Here is a 5,962-nt window from a genome sequence, read left to right on the forward strand (position 1 = left end):
ATGAAACTTGGATGTCTTAAAAGAACAATAAAGATGATACGTTAGTACGTTCGTATAAGTGAGTCAACTCCCTCCAATTATTCAAATTTCCACATTTCCAGATCTGTGGGAAGAGAAGGAGGAGTGGCAACCATCTTTCAGTCTGATTTATTAATTAGTCCAAGGCCAATTAATAACTACAGTTCTTTTGAACATTTAACCCTCAGTTTCCCTCATCCAAACTGCAAAGCAATAAAACCTCTTCTGTTTGTTGTTTTGTATCGTCCACCAGGCCCTTACACTCAGTTTTTGGATGAGTTGTCAGATTTCTTATCTGATTTGGTGTTAAATAATGATAAGGTTATTATAGTGGGTGATTTTAACATCCATGTTGACACAGAATGTGATAACCTTAGTGTAGCCTTTAAAACTATCCTAGATTCAATTGGTTTTGCTCAAAATGTGTGTAAACCGACGCACTCTTGGCTCCATACTTTAGACCTTGTGCTGACGCATTGATTGTGAAGAATTAACAGTATTTCCTCACATCCCTGTCCTATCTGATCATTTTTTAATAACATTTGAGTTTAATCTAACTGAGTTCTCCACCCCCAAAAGAGGGTTCCATTATAGTAGATCTTTATCGGACAATGCTGCATCAAACTTTAAAAACTCGATCCCCCTCTTAATATCGTCAGTATTGCAGAAATACCCTGCAGAGAGCAGCAATGTTGTTTCTTCCAATTCACAAATGGATGTCTTTGTAAACGGTATGACTTCGTCATTGCGTTCTGCATTAGACAATGTAGCTCCCTTTAAAAAGAAGGTGATTATTCACAGGAAGCTGGCTCCTTGGTTTAATTCAGAGCTGCGTTCCTTGAAGCACAATGTTAGGAAATTGGAGAGAAAATGGCGCTCTACACACCAAGAGGAATCCTACCTAATCTGGAGGGACAGTCTATTGTTGTATAACAAGACCCTTCACAGAGTTAGAGCAAGATATTTTTCATCATTAATTGAGGAGAATAAGAATAATCCTAGATTTCTCTTCAGTACAGTTGCCAAACTTACACAGAGTCATAGCTCTGTTGATCCACCCATTCCCTTAGCTCTTAGCAGTAATGATTTTATGGGATTCTTCATAAATAAAATTGATTCCATTAAAAATAAAATAATTGGATATGTACCACAGGCTTTTAAAGTAGCTGTTATTAAACCTTTACTTAAGAAACCATCTCTTGATCAAGATGAGTTAGTAAATTACAGACCTATATCTAATATTCTTTTCTTATCTAAAATTCTTGAGAAAGTAGTTGCTAATCAACTATGTGAACATTTACAAAGTAATGACCTACTTGAGGAGTTTCAGTCAGGCTTTTGAGCTCATCATAGCACTGAAACAGCTCTGGTGAAGGTCACTAATGACATTCTCATGGCCTCAGATAATAGACTTGTGTCTATACTTGTCCTGTTAGATCTCAGTGCTGCATTTGATACAGTTGATCACAATATTCTCCTACAAAGACTTGAGCATACTGTAGGGATTAAGGGAAAAGCATTAGGCTGGTTTAAATCTTATCTGTCAGACAGATTCCAGTTTGTTCATGTTAATAATAAATCTTCCTCAAACTCTAGGGGCAAAATTATCAGACAGCATGGGATTAATTTCCACTGTTATGCTGATGACACTCAGCTATATTTATCCATGAATCCTGATGAATCCAATCAATTACTTCGACTGCAGCCATGTCTTGATGACATTAAAAGCTGGATGACTTTAAATTTCCTGCATTTAAATTCGGACAAGACAGAAGTTGTAATCTTTGGACCAGAGTCTTCAAAAAATAAAGTTCTTAATCAATCACTTAATCTGGATGGCATTAATTTGGCCTCTCGTAATAAAGTTAAAAATCTTGGTGTTGTTTTTGACCAAGACATGTCATTTAAATCCCATATTAAACAGGTTTCCAGAGTTTCCTTTTTTCACCTCAGGAATATCGCCAAAATTAGAAACATTCTGTCCAGGAGCAATGCTGAAAAACTAGTCCATGCATTTGTTACTTCAAGGCTGGACTATTGTAATTCTTTACTATCAGGAAGTCCACAAAATGCAGTTCGAAGTCTTCAGCTGATCCAAAATGCTGCGGCAAGAGTTCTGATGAAAATCAACAAGAGGGATCATATTTCTCCAATTTTAGCTTCCCTTCATTGGCTTCCTGTTAAATCAAGAATATAATTTAGAATTCTTCTTCTAACGTATAAAGCCCTTAATAATCAAGCTCCATCATATATCAGAGCTCTGATTACCCCGTATATTCCTAACAGAGCACTTCGCTCTCAGACTGCAGGTCTGCTGGTGGTTCCTAGAGTCTCTAAAAGTAGAATGGGAGGCAGATCCTTTAGCTATCAGGCTCCTCTCCTGTGGAACCAACTCCCAGTTTTGGTCCGTGAGGCAGACACACTATCTATTTTTAAGACTAATCTTAAAACTTTCCTTTTTGACAAAGCTTATAGTTAGAGTGGCTCATGTTACCCTGAGCTAGCTCTATAGTTGTGCTGTGATAGGCATAGGCTACTGGAGGACATCAGGTTCTAATTTTCTCACTCTACTGATTTCTACTGTTCTTCAGTCTACTGTTCTCCAGTTTTGCATTGTATTACATTGAAATGACTGTCATCATTTCAGCTTTTAACTTTTTGCTCTCTCTCTTTTTTCTTCATAGTAGGTACACCTGGTCTGACCTTCTGTTAAACTGTGACATCATCCAGAGAAGACGGCTCACCCGCTACTACCATCTAATGTAGAACAGATTACTAGATCAATGTGTGCTTCTGTGCTTTTTTGTCTGTCTTGTTGTGTCTCTGCTCTGTCTTCTGTAGCCCCCAGTCGGTCGAGGCAGATGACCGTTCATACTGAGCCCGGTTCTGCTGAAGGTTTTTCCTTCCCGCTAATGGGTGGTTTTTCTTTCCACTGTCGCTTCATGCTTGCTCAGTATGAGGGATTGCTGCAAAGCCATGGACAATGCAGACGACTCTTCCTGTAGCTCTACGCTTCTTCAGGAGTGAATGCTGCTTGTCGGGATTTTGAAGCAATCAACTGGTTCCCTTATATAGGACATTTTTGACCAATCTGTATAATCTGACTGATTTTGACTTTGTAAAGTGCCTCGAGATGACATGTTTCATGAATTGGTGCTATATAAATAAAATTGAATTGAATTGAATTGAGTAGGAGACAACAATAAATAGTTGTATAATCCTAAAACCCAGAACAGAGCAAACCTCTGTTTCTCCTCATGTGTAAAGAACAAAAACATGGCAGAAATCCCACTGAAACATTCATTCTTCAAACTTTTCTGCAGCATCAGTCTCATCTTTCTGCTGTCCTCCTCCTCCTCCTGATTGTCGTCCACTTTTACAACCCAACGCTCCTCCAATAAAACACCACCTCCTTTTGATTCACCGGGTTCCTGAAGGGATGATGACCCTGTTACCATGGTGACGGCTGGTAGTTGCTCATTGAGGTAATTAACAACCTGGTTGAAAACACATGGCGGCAGTACAGAGCAGGATGAGCAGACAGAGGGCCCACTCTGCAAGTTATTAGCAATACAAGCTAATAAACAAGGTGTTTCCTTGTATTTGATGCTTTCCAGCCTGAAGGAATGTCTTCACTACTATGTTGTGTTTTATAATGTGGCTGACTGATTTAATGAGGTAGAAAACATCAGAAGTTCCAATGTTTCAGGTCCATTTTCTGATTATTCTGATCCAATCAGCATCTTTAGGAGGTTCTCAGGTTTCAGTGAACGTCAGATTTCATCCTGACAGACGGCTTGTTGGATCAGAGACACAGAGACGCTGAAATGACTTTCATGTCTCCACAAAATTCTGTCTTTTCCTGAGAAAACAAACTGATAACGAGTCTTCTTGTCTCAGAGCCTTCACTGCATCTGGACATCATCTCCCTGAAAAGCCATTCCGGATCTTTCTCCCTGTGTTTGTCTCATTTATTTTGGACCGGGTCAGGATTTCATACATTGTGTTTCTTTATTTCTATAAATCCATCCTTGGACATGTGTTTCTGTCCTGTCTGGTGCTAGTGTTCCTCCTGATTGGACAGAAAAAGCATTTACTAGTGATGTTACGTTATGTGCCGAGGCTTCGAGGCGTGTGTCGAGTAATGGAGGGGGCGTTTCCGTGAAGCGCGTATCGAAGCTTGCTTCATTTAGGGGAGGAGCCGAAAACGATGACGTCCTAAGCCTCGCTGGCCGGCTGTACCACGTGACTGCTTCGGGAAGTGGTTCAGATGTTGGCGCGGCTTCGACAGCTTTTAGAAACCCCACAGGCTCCATTCAAAATGTGGGTTGTTGTAGGCGAGTTGCGGTCAGTTGAGAGAGTGGATAGAGTTTTGATAGTTTGGATAGCAGAGTTTGGATAGTGGTTATTTAGTTTGAGACAGTTAGTTTGGTGTTTGGAGAGTTTAGGAGAGAGATAGATAGATAGGAGATCAGTGCTCTCAACTATCACGCATTGACCGTCACTGACTTCACACGGTCACACGCAAACATGGCATTTTTCACGCATAAAATCCCAACGCCCATCTGGGCAGCGGACGATAAAAACTCCGCCTTCTGCTGAGATGTTTCAGCTTCCTTCACAGCTTGTGGCCATCAGTAATTCCTGCTGCAGTTCATGTTAACAGAGCAGCAGGAAGAGCGATCAGAGTTATGAATAATTTTAGTCTTAACCAGCGGTTGAAAGTGTGCCGGTAAGGTCCTGTACTACGTACGCAGGAGGGGAGGGGGCGGGGGAAGAGAGCTGCCAGATATTGCCTTCATTCAGAACCAGTGATGGCTGCACTCTGGATCATAAAACAGTTCTGCTCACCAGATGCAGTTTAAAACGCTATAAGTTGTTTTTATTAATTCTGCATTTTTTTTTTTAACTACATGCACCGTATTTCTGTGCCTCAGCGCTTCGATGCGCTTCTGCCGTGCGCTTTTTTCAGGTGCGCAAAATTACGTTACTTGTAATTTGGGTGCGCGCTTTCATTTTAAAGAACTTGTAACATCAGGAGGCTGATCTCAGACCGGTCAGCTCCTATGATCACTGTATAGGAGCCCTTTACAGTTTTTATTTATGCATTTCCACCCTGTTTATCCCTCGCACGCAGCGCACCATCGGGTAAAATCCTCCCACCTCACCGCCCAGAGCGCACTGAGGAGAGCAATAGAGATTTGTCTGGTCGACTGAGATGAGAAACCTGTTGCTGTGAAAGGTGATATAGGTTATAAACTGTTACTGTCTAGAATTGCATTAAGCTGAAAAGAGAGGAGACATCAGCAGCTGGATCGTGCGTAAAGACGCAGCGGGAACCTCTGTGTGCTTCAGTGTTGCTGCTGAGGGGAAACTGTGGGACCGTATAGTACTGGGCTAATCATTGGTCACAGTACCCCAATCTGTACATACTTGCACTTATTTATTTATGCACCCCGGCAGTGGCGGATCTAGAAAATTTTACATGGGGGGGCAAAGGGGTGGCAAGAGGTCTTGGCAGGGTGGCAGAAGTAGACGGTACATGGGAATCCTTATATGTGAGCTGCTTTAACCAAATAAACACAAAACACTTTTAAACTACAGTAGTTGTTGTTTAATCATGCCCTTACACACTACAAAGTTTTTCTTTTAAATTCACAACAGAATAAGCAAAGTGCAGTGATCGAACAAAAAAAACCTGCATCTTTTGAAAAGTAAAAGTCTAACAAGCAAAATCCCTTTAATTTATTTGTTATAATAATTGTGTCCAAGATGCAGTGGACTACAAGTATGAAACAGCGGACAATACTCTACCTAAAAACTTATGCCCTGAAACCACAAATGACCCATGGTCAGCCATTTCTTTAAGAAAGCTTAAGGCGACGGTTGTTGTGCTTAGCAGCAAAACGTTTTACAAACTTATCTAAATCTAGTGCTTTTGCAC

Source organism: Fundulus heteroclitus, chromosome 22 (genome assembly GCF_011125445.2).
Source record: "Fundulus heteroclitus isolate FHET01 chromosome 22, MU-UCD_Fhet_4.1, whole genome shotgun sequence".
Classification (NCBI taxonomy): domain Eukaryota; kingdom Metazoa; phylum Chordata; class Actinopteri; order Cyprinodontiformes; family Fundulidae; genus Fundulus; species Fundulus heteroclitus.